Below are 20,060 nucleotides of genomic sequence, written 5' to 3'. Positions count from 1 at the left end.
AAAGTCTTTTTAGGCTCTATAGGGGATCTTTGTCTTTTTTACAGTTCTGTATGTGTTTGCATCTGCAAGTCACTCCCTACCGATTCATGGCCGAACTTCCAATCAGCTAGCCGTGGCTTGCTGGAAGTGTCCACGACCGTGCTGTCCGTGTTCACAAGTTCCTGCAGTAAGGAGAATAGGAAATCAGCAGGCGGTGAACATATGGCCACGGGCCACTTGCCAAAGTGCCATTCTTCACGAGGGCCCGATGATACTTTGCCTCTTGAGAAGAAAAATTAACTCACACTCATAAACGATACTGTGGCCTTGAAATAAAAAAAAACATAAAATACATATACAGTGAGGGAAAAAAAGTATTTGATCCCCTGCAGGTTTGTACGTTTGCCCACTGACAAAGAAATGATCAGTCTATAATTTTAATGGTAGGTTTAGTTGAACAGTAAGAGACAGAATAGCAACAATAAAATCCATGTTTGACGGTGGGGATGGTGTTCTTGGGGTCATAGGCAGCATTCCTCCTCCTCCAAAGACGGCGAGTTAAGTTGATGCCAAAGAGCTCCATTTTGGTCTCATCTGACCACAACACTTTCACCCAGTTGTCCTCTGAATCATTTAGATGTTCATTGGCAAACTTCAGACGGGCATGTATATGTGCTTTCTTGAGCAGGGGGACCTTGCGGGCGCTGCAGGATTTCAGTCCTTCACGGCGCAGTGTGTTACCAATTGTTTTCTTGGTAACTATGGTCCCAGCTGCCTTGAGATCATTGACAAGATCCTCCCGCGTAGTTCTGGGCTGATTCCTCACCGTTCTCATGATCATTGCAACTCCACGAGGTGAGATCTTGCATGGAGCCCCAGGCCGAGGGAGATTGACAGTTCTTTTATGTTTCTTCCATTTGCGAATAATCGCACCAACTGTTGTCACCTTCTCACCAAGCTGCTTGGCAATGGTCCTGTAGCCCATTCCAGCCTTGTGTAGGTCTACAATCTTGTCCCTGACATCCTTGCAGAGCTCTTTGGTCTTGGCCATGGTGGATAGTTTGGAATCTGATTGATTTGTTGCTTCTGTGGACAGGTACCTGTTACACAAGCTGAGATTAGGAGCACTCCCTTTAAGAGTGTGCTCCTAAATCTCAGCTCGTTACCTGTATAAAAGACACCTGGGGGCCAGAAATCTTTCTGATTGAGAGGGGGTCAAATACTTATTTCCATCATTAAAATGCAAACCAATTTATAACATTTTTGACATGCGTTTTTCTGGATTTTTGTTGTTGTTATTGTCTCTCACTGTTCAAATAAACCTACCATTAAAATTATAGACTGATCATTTCTTTGTCAGTGGGCAAACGTACAAAATCAGCAGGGAATCAAATACTTTTTTCCCTCACTGTATATCATGTGTGTGCCAGGTGAATGATACCTGGTGAGTGGTGAGTGCCCGCATGGTGAGCGGTGTCTGGCGATGGGTCAGTTGTCATGCATGTGAGGTCACGCCACCTTATCCGTCCTCTAGTGTGTGTGTCAATAATAACAATGTCAACTTGCAACACGCCGCTACCGCACATCACTCGCTCGCTCTCGCAGAGAGGACAACGACTCGGAGGCGCGAGGAGGAACCACAGATGAGCGGGAAGGCAGCAGCCAGGCGACGAGTCGGCGCCAACGATTGCCCAAGCTCTGCGGTCCTCTACAGTTTGAGGTGGTGTGGGCCAATTAATGTGGGAGGAAACCGGAGCACCTGAAGAATAACTAAATAAAAAAATGTTTACCAGGTAAACATTTTTACCTGGTAACGTCGTGAGAATATTATTTTGTTATTTTATATTATCAATTTATTATTTTATTCTCATTTTACGTGACTTTACCGAAAGAATCAAAGAAGATGTATGCTTTAACTTTAACATAGCCATTTCTGTGACCAGTCACAAGCTAATCACTCAGCCATTTCAATGCTAAATTATATGCTAATTCCTTTGTCAAGGCGCTTTGTTTCTTCTCACACAGCTTAAAGGTCGTGATCTGAGCGTGGCTTTTTTCACTCCAGCCCTGCCTCCAGACAGTCTCGTCCCTTCACCTGATGAAGGCCGCTTGTGTTGTGGCCGAAACGTCGTGATTTTTGTTACTTTATTTTTTACCTACGTGACTTTACCCAATAGAACCAGAGTATAGCGTGTGTTGCTTTTACGTCCAACAGATGGCGCTGTTTTTCAAAAAAAGCATATTTTTACCGAAAAAGCCAATGAGTATATTTTTACCTGTCACAGGTGTGACATCTATATAATAGTAGGTATATAACAACATAGTATGTATATAAAAACATGCGTGTATTCGAATGCAACGTTGTGTCAAAATTTCAAAGCAATCGGTGAAGAACTTTCGGAGATTTAAGATTTTGAACAAACGAACATTTACATTTTTATTTATATAGATTGTTATTCTGTTTATTTGCTTCCCGTATGAATAGAGATTACTTAAATACAGTTTTTTTTTCAATCACTGCAACTTTATAGTCAAGACAATAATGCTCGTAGAGTAATACCCCGATGTATGTCTTCCCCCTTTTTACGTCGTTTGGCAAATACGTGGTAACGTGATGATTAACACCGCCGCTTGATTGATTTGCGTCGCATCAAGACACATCTACGTCGCTGACAGCATCACCGTGCGTCCTTTCTCGTTGTTGTCAGTGTGAATTCATGAATTAAGAAAATTACGACAGAGACAAGCAGACACAATGTCTCCATTTATCACCACAATTTATTTAGATTCACACTATCAGACTGGAGAGGTGACCGAGTGGTTCAGAGGTCCACAGTGGTGAGATGTTAACTTCCTCGCCTGGTAATGCAGGAGGTCGTGGGTTTGACCCCGACCCTGATGCATGTATTTTTTTGGAATTTTAGTGTCTCTCTCCCCGTGGTTGCATGGACTTTTCTCCAATTCCTCCGTTTTTTTTTCTCTCTCCACATTTACAAGCGCGCGTTTAGAGTATTTAGCCGCTCAAAATTTCCACGTGATAAGCCACTTTGTCGAATTATTGTTTGGGACCAGGTCACTTCTGAAAAAGAGCTACATAGCTCAGTGGGCCTTACCTGGTAAAATCAAACATCGTTTATAGGTTGAAAATAGTTGATGGGTCCCGAGAACTCAGCCAGTACTGCTGCGATCATGAGTGTGAATCAGGGCAGTGAGCAGGATGATCTCATCCCGCTCGAAAAAAGGATACAAACTAAGCCTCATTGTGTTACGTTCATGTTTTACACTTGGTACGGTTAAATCCCATCTCTGAGCATTATAAATATAATTTTTGACTGTTACATGACAAAAAAAAATTCTCCAGCAGGGTGCGTGTGAAGATGCTGCCTCCTCGTGTGCTGATTGAGACATTGCCAAAACCGGTCCAGAGTTTGCTTGTATTGAACCAAAGTTGCTGCAATTATTAAATTCCTAGATGGTCGTGATACTTAAGCGATGTGTAAAACTAAACGTTTACATTGTTATGCAGAGGGACAGATATATGAAACGAAGCTTCTTAATGTTTTGACTTGTAATCTCCACAATAAAAACATAATTATTGTGTTATATGTATTACTGTATACAATTATGCGTTCAATTAGTACCCATATCGAACAGAGAGGGTCCTCGCCTCTACACATTTGGCAGTTTACCACCATTGCTTCAAGCGATGTTGGCTCTGCTGATGAGACACTGCATGTCGAAAACGCTCCAGAGGCTGCTTGTGTTGAACTTACAATGCTGTGGGTTGTGCAGTCGCAGAAGGTCACGTGTCTGATGGGATGTGTAAACAAAAAAACATTTAGACAAATGAAGCAACTGTTGTGTCAACCTATTTATGGTGTGGATAAAATGGCTACTTGATATATCAGATACATATTCTTAGCTCTTTCGGTAAAGTCACGTTGAAGGGAAACAATAAAATATATATAAAACAATAAAAATTCTCACGACGTTTCGACCATAACACAAACGGTCGTCATCAGGTGTGTCGGTTTGCATAAATGTATTTTTAAACGGTGTATTTATTTATTTATAACAAAAAACGTCAGCGCCACGCGCAGCGATTTGGCAGTTTATTTAGGACTAGTCCATCTATGTTCTGAAAAGAGGAGGGGGGAGACGAAAAATTAATGTATGCTGTCTGAAAGCCACTGTAAGCGTGAACAATCAATTAAGACCTGAAATGGTTTATCAAATCTTTCCAATGACATCAGATACAGTCGTGGTATCTCCTTCCGAGGGATATTTTGTAACACGAGGCGATGGTGATGACGTTATTCTGCTCTGTGAGCGTTCTGAATGGATTATTAATCTCATGATAGTTAAATATGTTTGGGGGAAGAAATAACAGAAAGATTAATCAGATTGGTCTGAGTAATGTCATATTAAAGTGTGTATTACAGATGCGATGCGTCCCATCCTCAAAGTAAGTGTAGTGATATTTATATTCATAATAACAATTATTCTTATTAATAGAGTGCCCTTTTCGCCCAGGCTTATCGGAGTGCTTCAGACAAGATAAGTGACGTACATCAACAACAACCGCTGTTCGCCACTAAGTGGCGGTGGCGGAACTCCAATGGCTGGTTGTGGAATAGGGGTTATGATGAGAGATGTATCTTAGGCGAATAGATTGGATGACCTATATCTAAATCACCCGGTATGTGCTCGATTTCGCTAGGCCTTAGAAGCTCGGCAGAGTTGAGCGTGGATATACTGTAGCCTGGATGTATGACTGATTAATTGCCAGCACGCACAAAGACGGTGCCGTAGCCAGCGTGAGCAGGAAAGGACAGTGCAGAAAAATCCATTGTTGTTCTGCAGTCCCCCCCCCCCTCCATCTGCACCAACGCACTACTGACCAGCGTGGTGAAGTATGGTCATATATACCTCACGACCCGCAAGACTTTGGGAGGCCCTCATCCAGCAGTGGATTGATAAATTCTGGGCTGTTTATGTACATGCACATCTGGATTAAGGGTTGCAGTGTGGGGTAAGTATCTGCATTTGGGCTTAATGGTGGGGGTTATGACTGGGGATTATACAGGTAGGAACAACAGGTTCCACACACGAAAAAGATGGCAAGCTACCCTTTTTAGATGTCCTAATTAAAAGGAGACCTGATGGTTCAATGAGCCACTCTGTCTACAGGAAAGCTACCCATATGGATGCTCACTTAAAACCGGATTCCCACCACCATCCATCCCAGAAGAATTCCCTCATCAAGACTCTATACCATAGAGCCCAATGCATTTCCGACCAGGAACACATTGCCAGTGAACTCAAGCACGTACACCAAGCTCTCAAGGCTAATGGTTACTCCGACTACACAATCCGCAAAACCATCACTCCAACCATGAAGTAGGATCCTCTTGACGAGCCATTCAAAACCATCACCTTACCCTACATTGCGGGGGTCACAAAAAATATCTCCAAAATCCTGAATAAACACAAGATCCAGGTCCGATTCAACACAGTACATAAAATCCGTGATCTGGTTCCGTCTGTAAAATATGTGTTCCAGACATACAGTACCCGGGCGTCTACAAACTAAGTTGCCTCTGTGGAAGCAGCTACATTGGAGAAACCAAACGACATATCTCAGACCGCATCCGTGAACATAAAGCAGACTTGAAACACGGTAGGACGAACACCTCAGCCGTGGCAGATCACTTTTATTATTCAGTGGGCTCACATGACATTGACTTCTCCAAGACGGAGGTTCTCTGCAAGCCACCTGGCTACCATGAGAGATCCGTTCATGAGGCTATCCACATATACAAACACAGACAATTTCAACCGAGAAGATGGATTCCGGCTTAGTAACCATTGGAAAGACGTTATAAACCATTTCGGTTTTTGATTGATTGTATTTTACGGTGACTTTCAGACTGCAATCCATTTGCTGGCATTGCCTCTTAGTACCTTTCACACGACGGTCAATAGTTTAGTTTATAGCATTTTGTATAATAATAAATAGTATAACAGTGTAATGTTAAATATAATTGATAAGGCAATATATAGTACCGTAATTGTATAGTGAATATACAGCAGTGTGGTATACAGTAGGGTTAGTAGAATAATACATAGTGTAATACTACAAGTCTAATATTTTATAGTCTAAAGTATAGGGTAGTGTATAGTAACGCATTGTATAATTCAAGGGTGGGGTTTGTCTATGTATGCGATATCATACAATGTAGTTTAGATTGGAAGGTATAATATTGTAATGTATAGTAGTCTAGTTTGTAGCATAGTTATAACGCAACACAGGACAGAGCAGCGCACCGTGGCTGTTTCCCCCTCTTCCCCCCCCCTCCTCCGTTCCGAACATAGATAGACTCGTCCGTCTGAACCAAGCTCGTCGCTCTCCGTGGTGTTAATCCCTCATACTAACATCATGCTAATCCCCCAGTTACATGCTAATTTACTGTTGATATGTAAACTCCTCTCCCCCCCTCCTCCGTTCCGTACATAGATGAACTCGTCCATCTGAACAAAACTCGTCGCTCTCCGTGGTGCTCATCCATCACACCAACATCATGCTAATCCCCCAGTTACATGCTAATTCATATGTAAACTCCTTTGTCAAGACGCTCTGTTCCTCCCACACAGCTTAAAAGACGCTTCCAAGCTTGGCAGGGTTCACTCAAGCGCTGTCTTCCGGACAGTCCTGTTTCTTCACCTGAGGAAGGCTACTTGTGTTGTGGCCGAAACGTCGTGAGAATTTTATTCTGCTATTATTTGTATTATTTTATCTCCATTCTACGTGACTTTACCGAAAGAACCCATAAGAGATTCCACACTGCCCACCAGGGATTATTTGTCTATCTGTCTGTCGTGCATAGCCGGAATTACATCCGCATAATTTGACTGCCATCTAGCGGGTAATGACAGTTTTGTGCTCTATAACAGTCAAGTATGGCTAATGATTCTGAGCACATACGTACATCATCAAACACTTGCATCAGTGACTTCAAACTTTATTTGACTGCAGGAATTCATATTATTTGGTTCTTTCGGTAAAGTCACGTAGATGGAAAATAAAAAAAATGTTTCATAAGAGCCAAAAACTTGGAGTGCATAATGTCAGCAGTATTAGTTCAATACAAAGCAAGCTATGGGCTCGCTTCGACATTCAGTGTCTCATCAGCAGTCAGGCTTGCCCCAACCATCGTTGGTGAATCGCAAGATACTAAAGATGCTAATAAGCAAAGACGCCCCACCCCCGATAACTTCAAGATAATGGGTCCGAGTTTTCACGCAAAATGGTATAGTGTACTGTAATGTATTCTGATATAAAGTACACATTACTCAATTGGGATTATACATAGCCACCCCCTACTGTGAAAACTGGCAGGACCCTCCTGAAAAAGAGCCACGAGACTCACTCAGTGAGGCAGCGGCGGCCCTGGACCCGCTGCTGCCAGCAATCGGCGCCCCCCAAACCCCAGGGGCAGATCGAGGCTGAGTTTTTTGGTAAACTGGGAAACATTTTGCCCCTATTTTCCGTCCAATATTAATTATTTATTTAAAGAGGTATAATTAATCGGTTTGTCCGTCCGTCTGTCCAATTAATCAATTGTCAGAAATGTTGAGAAATTAATTACAGGTTTTTTTTCCTCGAATTTGGCACCCCACTTAACTTTACGCCCTAGACGACCGCCTAGATAGCCTACATGGACGTGTCGCGCCTGCAGTGAGGCTTTCCTGGGTAAACGAGCCTCATAATTCTAGATTTAAAGCTTTAGTGACTGCTAGGATCCATACTCTTTGGTTCTATTGGGTAAAGTCACGTAGGTGAAAATAAAATAACAAAAAATCACAACGTTTCAGCCACAACACAAGCGGCCTTCATCAGGTGAAGAGACGAGACTGTCTGGAGGACAGCGCTGGAGTGGAAGAAGCCACGCTTAGAGCACGACCTGTAAGCTGTGTGAGAAGAAAAAGACCAAGCGCCTTGACAAAGGAAATAGCATATAATTTAGCATTGAAATGGCTCATTGAAATAGCTAAGTTAAAGTATACACATCTGCAGAGGGAGCCCTTGACAAAGGAATTAGCATCGAATTTAGCATTGAAATAGCTGAGTGATTAGCTTGTAACTGGTCACAGAAATAGCTATGTTAAAGTTAGAGCATATACATTCACCGAGGCACCTAGTACTCATCAAACAGGAGAATTTAGCGAAACACAACCACGCTCAGACATCGGACCTGTGTGCGAGCAAACAAGGTGTTCTGATAAAGAAATTAGCATAAAAATTAGCATTTGATTGGCGGATTTTAGGAAAGAGGTGGTGTACGTGCCGGTGGACTTGCAGTTTGGCGCGGGGGGGGGGGGGGGGGGAAGGGGGGAGGGGGAGTTTACCTATTGATGGTGTGAAAAGGGGGAATTTATAAGAGCTGCGAAAGTTTGGGGTACCACTACTTGAAAAAATATACTGTACCATTGAAATTAGTTTAATGTTTAGTTCGATTTAGAACATCTTTCCAATGGTTGCTTAATTTGAAACCATCCTCTCGGTTGAAATTGTGTCTGTGTTTGTAGATCTGAATTGCTTCATGAACAAATCTCTGATAAAAGCCCGTGGGTTTGCAAAGAACCTTGGTATCGGAGAAAATTATATCGTGATCCCCTACAGCGTTGTAACAGTGATCAGCCACGGCAGAAGAATTCGTTTTGCCGTGTTTCAAATCTGATTTGTGCTCGCGAATTCGGTCAGAGACATGTCGCTTTGTCTCACCGATGTAGCAATCACCGCAGGTACAACTCAATTTGTAAACCCCGGGGTACTGTAAATCAGGAATGACATCCTTCACGGATGGGATCAGATCACGAATTTTGTGTACTGTATTGAGCCGGACCTGGATCTTGTGTTTGTTTAGAATTTTGGAAATCTTTTTAGTAACGCCTGCTATATATGGAAGTGTGATGGTTTTGACCGGAGTATCAAGTGGTTGTTTCTGTATGGAGGGAGAGACAGCTTGGCGGATGGTACGGTCAGAGTAACCATTCCTTTTGAGGGCCAGGTGTACATGTTTTAATTCACTGGTCAGGTTGTGTTGGTCCGAAATGCAATGAACCCAATGGTATAAAGTTTTGATGAGATAATTCTTTTGGGCTGGGTGGTGGTGGGAATCAGGTTTCAAGTAGGAATCTGTGTGGGTGGGTTTCCTGTAGACAGAATGCCCCAATGAGCCATCAGGTCTCCTCTCAAACAGAACATCGAAGAATGGTAGCTTGCCATCTTTCTCCACTTCCATGGTGAATTTGATGGCGGGATGTCTGGAATTGATGGGGTGTAGGAAAAGGTTCAAAGCTGGGAGGCTTTGTGGCCAAATGACGAAAGTGTCATCCACATATCTCTTCCCCTGGGAAGGTCTGAGGGTGGAAGTCTGGATGGCGTCTGATTCAAATTTCTCCATGAAAATATTGGCTATCACTGGTGACAAGGGGGAACCCATGGGGGTACCCTCATTTTGTTTGTAGAAGGAGCCATTCCAAGTAAAGTAGGTATTGTTGAGGCAGTGCCTAACCAGTGCAGGTGTATCGGCGTCTAGTCCATGTTGGACCAAATTTTCAATTATTTCAATGGTATCAGGTACTGGGACCTTGGTGAACAAAGAGACCACATCGAAGCTGACAAGGATATCGTCAGGGGACAGTACAACGTCTTTGACCATAGAGACCAATTGGGCTGAGTTAAGTACTGCTGAGGTGGTCTTGTCAGTGAAAGGCAGCAAGGAATATGACAGAAAACGGGCTAGTCTATAGGTAGGGGAGTTGATCGTGGATACGATGGGTCGTAGTAGGAGCCTTCTTTATGGATCTTGGGAAGACCATAGAATCTAGGGAGTCTTGCAGCAGAAGGTTTTAGGGAGGGACGTTTAGTTGGGTCGATTAGGGAGGTCGAACTTGTGATGATCTTGTTGGTTTTCATCGCTAGGCTATTGGTAGGGTAATTTTTAATTTTTGAGTAACTTCCATCGTTGAGCAGATTCTGGATTTTGTTGTTGTATGAATCTTTATCCATAATTACAGTAGCGTTGCCTTTATCGGCTGAGAGGATGACTATATCACTTCTGTTTTTTTTTTAATTCGCGAGTTCAGAGCATTCATTTTTGCTGATGTTACTAATGGGTTTCTTAGCATTCTTAAGAATAGGGGCTATTTCAGCTCTCACAACATCTGCTTGGATGTGTCCCACGCCTTTGAGGGCTACATCGACCTGAGAGATGATATCATCTACTGGTATGTGTTTTGGGGTGACAGCAAAATTCAGTCCCCTAGCCAGTACTGTTTTCAGATTGTCCGAAATCGGCGTGCTACTCTGATTAATGACGATTTTGTTGACGTCGAGTTTTGTTATATGTGGAACTGGGTTCTTCTTTAATAGCTGGTTGAATTTAGAAATCAGGTTAGCTTTACATTTGACTGACAGTGAATCAGCAGAAGCAGTCATGTTGTCTATGTGATTTCAATCCGCACCAACCGGCATGTGCACCCGCATGTACACCACCTCTACACCGTTCATCATGCTAAGTCGGCCAATCAAATGCTAATTTTTATGCTAATTCCTTTGTCAAGGCACCTTGTTTCCTCGCACACAGCTTAACGGTCGCGGTCTGAGCGTGGCTGTGTTTCACTCCAGCGCTGTCCTCGAGACAGCCTGGTTCCTTCACCTGATGAAGGCCGCTTGTGTTGTGGCTGAAACGTCGTGATTTTTGTTGTTTTATTATTTACCTACGTGACTTTACTGAATAGAACCAAAGAGTATGGATCCTTGCAGTCACGAAAGCTTTAAATCTAGAATTGATAACCTCTACGGGGAGGGCTTTCACCTATCTGTTAGAGCTTTAAACAGACAACGGGACAAGAAGTCACAGCTCATCGAGACTCTGACCTTCCTCAAAAGATGCCGCGATCACAAGGTAATACCCATCGCTTTCACACTCATTTCTGCTGTATCTTCTCCAAATTCTAAACAGATTCTGTTTAAGGCCAGCCTATCTTAAATCTCAGAGAGGATAAGGCTACACCGATTTGAACTCGATACTTTAGACAGGACTCTCCTACAAGCTAATTTAATGTTAACACAAAAAATGTCACCTTCTGATTGGAATCACATAGACAACATGACTGCTTCTTCTGCTGATTCACTGTCAGTCAAATGTAAAGCTAACCTAATTTCTTTCTGATTGAGAGGGGGTCAAATATATAACATTTTTGACATGCGTTTTTTCTGGATTTTGTTGTTGTTATTCTGTCTCTCACTGTTCAAATAAACCTACCATTAAAATTATAGACTGATAATTTCTTTACCAGTGGGCAAACGTACAAAATCAGCAGGGGATCAAATACTTTTTTCCCTCACTGTATATATAAATAAATAGTGCATATTTAGTGTATTATTGAGTGCATGTTTACGTGCTCTAACCCAAATATCCCGATTATGGACTCAAAAAACCGCTGGGAGACTTCTCACTCAGACCCGTAGCAAGACGATATCGCCCCAATATTCAAATTGTTCAAATATCCCCTGACTGAGTCCAGGATCAATTTAAAGATCATACTCGGCATTCTGAAGGTCCTCCGTGGTCTGACAATGATCACGTTGCCATGTTTACGCTTCTTATAAATATTTTTGCCCGTTGAATCAATCACCAAACCCAAGTGACGGTAATGTTACGGTAAAAAAAATCTCAGTGGGTGACCTCTGGGCAGAGCATGACCTTGCAAACAGACGACCAATCGAGTGAAATAAACATGGGAAACGCACCTCGATGAACAGGCTGACTTCCCTGTGTGTTTGGACAAACTCATTCATCACAGGAAAAACGAACATGTCCCGAATGCCCACGTCCTTCAGGAACTGCATCTGGAGGTGTTGGCACACCAATTGCAAAAGAGGAAAACAGCAGGAACGACGTGAATACATCATCGCCATGCAGCAGTCTACGCCCGTCAATTTCTCACAGCGGTAATAAGGTCCTTAGGTGTCTGGGAGCACAGGTGCAGGTGGGTGAGTCATAATTTCCATCCCTGACGCCAAAACTTATTTCAGGCTGTGCAAGAGATAATGACATGGGTTAATTGTCACACAAGCCACTTAGAAAGCTGCCATGCTGTTAATGGTTAGTAAACTGAACTCACAGACCAGAGGTCGCTAAATGGGCACACCACAGTTAGCTGATCGGCAAGTCACGTGTGATCCAGCAAAGTGTGGCTTTCAGCCGGCTCTTCCAACACATCTGGTCAACGTGGAAAAGTAGAATATGGGACCTTCCTGGTGTGGACTAATCAGTTTCAAAGACAATGCATATATTATCAGAGCATGTTTCCATGTTCACCACAAGTACGTGGTTAATCCAGACAGGATTCCTTGAATGAGGATTCTGTTTGGTGTTTTAACATCTTGACACCTGTTGTATTGCCAGAATGGGTAAAACCTATTGCTAAATGGAAAATTAGACCAAATACTCGTAAAGAGTTCGCTCTCATGAAGGTCTTTTCACCAGCGGTCGTGTGACCAAGCAATTGCAGAGCTGCACTTTTATATAAGTCAGGTCAGAGCCAGATACACATTGGAGGATAAACATCCCACGGTGGCTGGGCAATTGTTGTGCAATAATGTCAGGTCAAACTTACTTAGGATATTTACAGGTGCGTTTTATTCATGCCGTATATATTAATGCACACATTGTGTAGTGGTATTATTATTAAACTCACCTTTAATGACGATGACCATAAACATGATTAAGAGTGTGACTATTAATGAATGTGCGACTGTACGATATGGACGCAGCGGAGGGGCCCCCCACGGTGGTTGGCACCTCACGTGCACAGAGCGAGGCAGGCAGAGCCAGAGGGGGGGGGGGGGGGGTGGCGTTGCCTAGGCGACGTTGGCGTCCTCGCGGTCTACTCCACGGTCAAGCTGCGTGTCACTTGGTGACCCCCCCACCGCCTCTTACTGGACACCTGTGAGTGAGAGCTTGATAGCGCTTCGGATTTTGATTCCGAGTACAGTGTGCACAGCACCTGTACGGCGAATCCTCGTTTAACGCAGTAGATGCGTTCCTGAAAAGTGCCGCGTTAAGCGAAAACTATTTCCCCCGTAATGAATGTCCAAGCGCAGTCAGAATTGGGTTACAAACAACTTGAGGGGACGCCGCCGCGTTACCGTCTCGTCTCGCTCAACCGCGCAGCTCAAGAAAGTAGTTCGGCGTCGACCGCTCACAAGTCGCCTTATGGCGGTGCGCGTTCCCTAAATGAAGGCAGCCGCGTTATAGCGTGAACACACGGGACAGACCCAGTTGTCGTGTGCGGGTCAACTCCCTGAGATAAACTTGCTGCCGACTTCATGCGTTGTATACGCCCAGTGCTCAGCCAATTGTTGTGAGCGTCGCTCCTCTGCCCTCTGTTGTTAATGGAGGGAGACTGCACCCAACTGCCAAGTATCATCCTTCGCGAGCCTCTTCAAAATGCTCATCTTGACACCGCTGGAAGCAGTCATCGGCCTTGACCTCACCCCGCTTGCACCAATCGCACAACATCACAGCGTTGACTCTCAACTGTTACTTGTGTAGAGGGGGTCAGATTGTCCAGACATTCGGTTGATACTAATAGGGTTTATTTGCCAGTATTGTAGATTATTTGAATTACATTTGTTTGGGCGTCAGGGTGGTGCAGTGGTCACGCCCGTGCATGGCATCTTCTGAAGGAGTGCCTGGTTTCACTTTCCTAATTCTGGTCCCTTTCTCTGCAAGGGTTTACTCCCATAGCAAAACAACAACAAACACATACAATGTAACTGGTACTACCCAAACATTTGGGATTGTTTTTGTTATGCTGCCTTGCCCAAAATGGCATTTGGTGATAAAAATTTTTTGGCAGGAATTGATGCACTAATGCAATTTGAACTCTTATATATTTTTATTTCATGACTTGCTTAGCGTTCATATTCTTGGTTGTTTCGGTAAAGTCACGTAAATAGAAAACAAGAAATAAAATTCAAATTAAATTAAAAAAAAATTAAAAAATAACAAATAAAAAATACATTTAAAATAATAAAAGCAAAAAACCTAGGACGTTTCAATCGCAACACAAGCGGTCTTTATTTTATTGTTTTTTGTTTTCTATTTACGTGACTTTACCGAAAGAACCAAGAATATACATTCCTGCAGTCACGAAAGTTAAGTTAAAATTTGCTTCGCGTTCCTTTACTTTGCCCTCCCATCTGTTTGTACTGTTGTTTGTTGTTGTAACTTTCTGACTCGCCCCGACTGGACATCTGTGAAAAAAGAGCTTCATAGCTCATCAGATTCGTCCAGCCTAATTAAAGATTCTGATTCGGACATTAACTGACCCAGTTTTCGCGTGGAGATCACGGCCAGGATGCGGAACAAAGGGACCACCGGTCACACTCACGTGGAATGCCTAGGGCATTGCACAGCATTTAAATGGACTAGTTTCGTGAGATTTAGTGGTGGCTTAGGGAAGGCCTTTATTCAACAATGTATATCATGTATATCATGGCCGATAAGAATTTTTATAGTCATACACCATAGCCCACGATTTCCTGCACCGTTCATTCACTTGAGGAGACTGCACATGGTGGAGATGGATGACCCTCGGTATCCTGTCCCAAAGTGATTCCAGTGGTTCAGGTAGTGGAAGAGTTGCTAGAGCTTCTGGCTCTTGCCGAAGCCTTGTGACTTTGGGATGAGAGCGTGGTAGGATGAGTGAAGCGTGGAGCTAAAGCTCCTGGAACATCCTGTACCCAAACAACACCAAACATTCAAAATCTTACAATGCTGCTGTTCCAGCACGAACAACATAACAATGAACAACATTTTCACAAATTCAACGTAATGCAGGAAATTGAGAGGCTCGAGGTTAATTTCAATGTCAGAGCACCGAGCCAATGCCATTGAGGTCCTCCGTTCAAAATTCAGTGAGCCATCTATCAACAAACGTTCCTGCGAATTGAGGGCAGGAATGCTGTGGTCTGAACTTGGTCACCAATGGCTGCACAGTAAACATCATGTCAAATGTGTTTTTGATCACTGAAGCATATCCCAGCTCTGAGGGTTTGAATTCCATTTGACGTGTAATGAATTATCTTCAGCTTGGATTTCTGGTAAAGCACATCAGTGGCAACTTGTCTCTGAACCAGGAGTTCCTTGTTCGACAAACTGTGTTTCTGGAACATTCAAGCATCCTCAAGTGCCGTGGATAAGTAAGAGTTTTATCGTTCCACTATTGTTTTGTGCACCGTATCAGCTTTAACAGGATTTGCCCAAAAAGCCTTAGCAAGGAAGGATGAGTCTTTGTAAGTTAGCAAATAGAGAGGGTGGAGACCTCAGCATGTAGACATCTCAACCACAACTCTACCTGGTCTCTGTTATTTATTTAATGAGCCAGCCCTTGCCACACTGAGGTTATACGAATGAACCTTGCATGCCACAGACAGGGCAGTGAACGGCAGTTGCTGCTATTGTTTTGGTTGTTTGTAGTTTTTTCTTACCCAGCGATGGCAAGCTCGTACTCCGAGTGCCCATAGAAGGAGGCTGGGTCAAAGATGACGGGCCCTTCATTAATCTCTGCAGCGGTTCCCAGTCCATAGGTCACCGTGGAGCAGTGCCGGAACCACCTCTACGTCCCGGAAAAAATCCCCCAACCGAAGCTGCACACCACGCAAAAAACAACACCACTTTATTCATGATAACGTTGTTTTCGAGTTAGATCGCATAAATTTACAAGCATCGTACACCCACCTCCAATTTCCATTAGGCAATTGCCAGAAGTCAGAACGCTTCTGGCAATTGCTTGATGATGCTGGTTGTAATCACCAGCGAAAGGTCGTACTCGTTTGAAAATGTTCTGCGTTTCCTCTCTAACACACCAGAGTGCCGAGCACTAACATAAATGGCACGTTCTGTTCATGTCAGAAACATTACTAATGGGCTGTGTTGGGTGGATGTGGGTGTACGACGCATTTACACTTACGCGATCTAAGCCAAAAAAAACTTTATCATGAATAATATTGGTCGCGAAAGCCTGCGTGTGAAACACCACTTTACCTTTAAAGTCACCTCGAAAACCCACTGCGATCAAATGGGTTTCCCATATGGCTGTGCACATGATGAGCTACACTGCTGCATGTATTAAGGGCGAGAGTGAAACAGCTTACGAACCTGAAGCCGAGACCAGAGCTCGCGGGTTTCCCGTTCACCGTAGTCCTTCTCTATCATGTCCAGCTGAAGCTGCAGTCGCTGCCGTGAGAAGAACGTCACCCAGTCCTCCTGCCACTCATTCAGCTGGTGGCATTAATATGGTTTTATTACGGACATTTGAAAACATAAGCAAATAATACCTACTTTATTTGGCCAATCCTTGACCTAAAACAGTGATATTCACTCATTTTCGGAGGGGGGCCACTTTCGCGAATAAGACATTATCAGTGAAAGAGCCATCTCACATTTGAAACCATTGGGGGGTTTGACAGCATGATGGGGTGTTTTCACTTGTGTGTATTGTCGGGGACTGCACGTCAGGGGTCGCAGTAAAAAGGACACCAGGGACTGCCACCGGCCCGCGGGCCTTGCAATGAAGAACACGGACTTAAGATGTCACCCAGAAACGTTGAATTTTACGTACAAATGGCTGGGTAATTCTTAAGACATAATTCGACACTCATGTTATGTACCGATTATCATGCTGTAGTCTTTGAACATCTCATTTCAGCCACCAATTGATATCCTCATAAAAAATTACAACAGCATTGATCCTAACGATAGGTTCTGCGCTTAATTCCCGCACCTCCGTTTAGCACGGTTGGCTATGTACGGTGGAAAGGAAGTTCAACATACATTCATACAAGTCTGTCAAACCCGGCTGAGTGTAATTGGTAATTAGCGAAAACATAACTGATTATGTGAACACTGGTTATGAAAGATCGATCTCTGAGGGAACTTCAGTGACATCTGGTGATGTCAGTTGTAACTGTGTGCCCTGTTATCAATGGTACAACTGTGTGCAATGGAAGAAAATATATGCATTTTTTAATCAAATATATTATTTCATAAATGTGTGTACTTATGCAAGATAAAATGTACGCCAATCTAGTTCTTCTTAAAATGTAACCTTAAACCAATGTTACCATCATCAGTGGTTAATAGACTATTACACAAAGGACTCTCATATTTCTACGATGTAATACTAATTAGACTGACATCTGAACAACAGCTGATTTTACCGCTTCATGATAAAACTAATTTAATCAAGTTAACATTATTGCCGTTCCTATAAAACTTTGGTCACCCAGGCTGTCCTTCAACAAAAGGGTATATTAAATCTACAATATAGTTTTTCTGGGTTAGATCGCATAAAAATAAATGAGCCGTTAAACCCACCACCACCTCACAGCCAATTAGTAAGGTTGTCACGTAAACGGAACATGCCAATCCGCTACTTGTACAGCAAACCGAAGTGTTGGAGAGAAAATCCACAACATTTACAATCTGAGTATGACGTTTCGCCAGTAATTACAACTATCATCATTAGGTGGACAGCCAAATTCGTAGAGAAATCCTCCTGTTTCATTCCTTGGAGGGATAGATGTGATAACGTCACTTGTGAGCCCTTCACGAATTGGAATGTTCTGTTTATGTGACAAACCTTACGAATTGGCTGTGTCGGTGGTGGCGGGTTTAACGACAAATTTATATTTCAACGATCTAACCCCAAAAAAACGATATTATGGATGATATTGGCCGCGAAAGCCTACGTGTTAAACGGGTATATTAAAATTTAAATGGGCTACAACCAGTTTCATGACTTTAAAGCGGAGATCACATGTGGGATGTAACCACAGCATATAGCCGTATGAAACCCACATACTCTACATCCTCCTGCCCAGGGTCCATACCTGTTGAGAGAAATTCAAGACTGAAATTTTTATCAAAATCTGTAAAGCACATAAGAACCTTAATTTAGCAGTCTCAAACTGACTGGGACCCCTGTCGTGACGGAGCAGCTGAACATTGCACAAAATCATCAACGCATATACAGATATATACCAAGGGTGACCAACTTTCCTGACCCTACCAGCAGCATACCATAATCTTCAGGTGGCCGCGGGAGCCACAAGAGATAAAGATTAGCCATACAGAAGTTGACTCGTGTCGACTGGCTGTGTAATTTTGAGTTTAGAAATCTCAGTGCCCTGGGAGTACTCATGGCCTGCCTCCGATACCAGATTGTTCTCACTTCATATAAAGTTAAATTGAAGAGTTACAAATTAGCAGCGCCTCTGCAGAGCCACACTTGAACTGCCCAGGAGCCACATGCAGATGCCGAGTGATGGTCTGGCCAACCATGGTATTTTCTGTACATTATAGACTTGTAAATCTAGCGTATATAAAAAAAATAGCTGAAAACATTTATTTTAGCATTTACTCTATTGCCCTTTAATGAATGAATAGCAAAACTACATGAACTCTCTCCTAAAGCCTTCTTTTGGCTAGCAGACCTTGACATTTATCTCCTGAACATATTGCGATAATATTCTTGGTTCTTTCGGCAAAGTCACGTAGAAGGGAAATAATACAAATAAAACATAATATAATAAAATTCTCACGACATTTCGGCCACAACGCAAGCAGCCGTCCTCAGGTGAAGAAACAGAGCTGTCGGAAAGACAGCGTCTTAATAAACACTGCCCAGCGTTCACTGCCCAGTGTTCATTAAGACGCTGTCTTTCCGACAGCTCTGTTTCTTCATCTGAGGACGTCTGCTTGCGTTGTGGTCGAAACTTCGTGAAAATTTTATTATATGTTTTATTTGCATTATTTTATTATTTCCCCTCCACGTGACTTTACCGAAAGAACCAAGAATATGAATCCCTGCAGTCACGAAAGCTTTAAATCGAAAAATATTGCGATTAGCAAAAATATAAAGGGACGCAATGTTGAATGCTCTAAGTCTCCTTTGCAGAAGAGTTTGCCCTGATGGACTTAAATACAGATACTTTTAATAGCCATAATTCATATATTACCCAACATAATTCATATTCTGAAAAGTACATTGCACACACATGAACAATACAGTTCCCTTCATCACAAAGATGGCTAAAACAAAGAGATGAATGTGATTAGGTGTGGAAAAGCATGACCGCTGGCTGGCTAGTTGTGTTCATGTATGAAATAATGACAGCATGTGTCTATCTCATTCACTAGCTCAATCGCTTGATTTTTACGATTAATAAACAGCGGTATGAAATGTGTGTTTGTTTACACACAAATCGCCTGTTTACACATATTCATTAGATCCGATTAGCATGCCTACTCTCAGTGCGAAGGAATGTCAACATAATACATAGTTGACATGATGCTAGGGTTGGATCGGTGGGCCTAGTTTTCCACATGTTTTACATTTTCATGATTCAATACCGATAGTTTTCTCTTCCTTGTGAAGCCTCTCTCCAATCTTCCTGTTGTGAAGGTGCATTTCAGCCAGATGCTGCCCCAACAAGCCTGAGCCCCTGTCAGAGTGTACAACACAATAGACCTGTCAAAGAAAACATTAACTTTATCATATCAACAAACCCCAAGTAATAATTCATATGCAAACTAAACTACATCATATTTGTCCAGGTGGTCTGTGGCCGAGAACCTCGCTTGAAAATACGAATATATCAGTTCACATTCTGGTTTGGGTGACTCAAAACAATATTCTTCTGGGGTTTATACAATGAGTGTTACTTCCTGGGAAGTCAATCACATATAGACTATAAATGAAACCATTTTTTATTTTACCAGAGCTATTTTTCAGAACCGACCTGGCCACAAATGATAGCCTAACGAAGTGGCTTATCACATTGAAATTTATAGCAGCCAAATGCTCAAAATACTCATGTTTCTAAATGTGCAGGGAAAAACTGGAGAAACCGGAGAAAGATCTGCACGACCACGGGGAGAACATGCAAACTTCAAATATACAGCAGGCGTCAAGGTCGGGATCGAACCTACGAAGTCCAA

General features: G+C 42.8%; 2 long non-coding RNA genes across 2 annotated transcripts; both read right to left on the bottom strand.

Moving 5' to 3' along the window:
• Window positions 1-2,739: 2,739 nt before the first annotated feature.
• LOC142905841 (uncharacterized) lies at window positions 2,740-11,877 on the bottom strand. Its single transcript, XR_012929839.1, has 2 exons — window positions 11,801-11,877; window positions 2,740-3,789 (listed from the first exon to the last, which is right to left on the bottom strand). It is a non-coding gene; the product is annotated as an uncharacterized LOC142905841 (long non-coding RNA).
• Window positions 11,878-13,634: 1,757 nt separating this feature from the next.
• Window positions 13,635-19,709, bottom strand: LOC142905840 (uncharacterized). The gene is made up of 4 exons (XR_012929838.1): window positions 19,473-19,709; window positions 16,218-16,340; window positions 15,548-15,706; window positions 13,635-14,794 (listed from the first exon to the last, which is right to left on the bottom strand). It is a non-coding gene; the product is annotated as an uncharacterized LOC142905840 (long non-coding RNA).
• Window positions 19,710-20,060: the final 351 nt, after the last annotated feature.

This window comes from Petromyzon marinus, chromosome 59 (assembly GCF_048934315.1).
Source record: "Petromyzon marinus isolate PM22_M1 ecotype Great Lakes invasive population chromosome 59, UKy_Petmar_22M1.pri1.0, whole genome shotgun sequence".
Lineage (NCBI taxonomy): Eukaryota > Metazoa > Chordata > Hyperoartia > Petromyzontiformes > Petromyzontidae > Petromyzon > Petromyzon marinus.
This window is presented reverse-complemented; position numbering and strand designations above follow the sequence as displayed.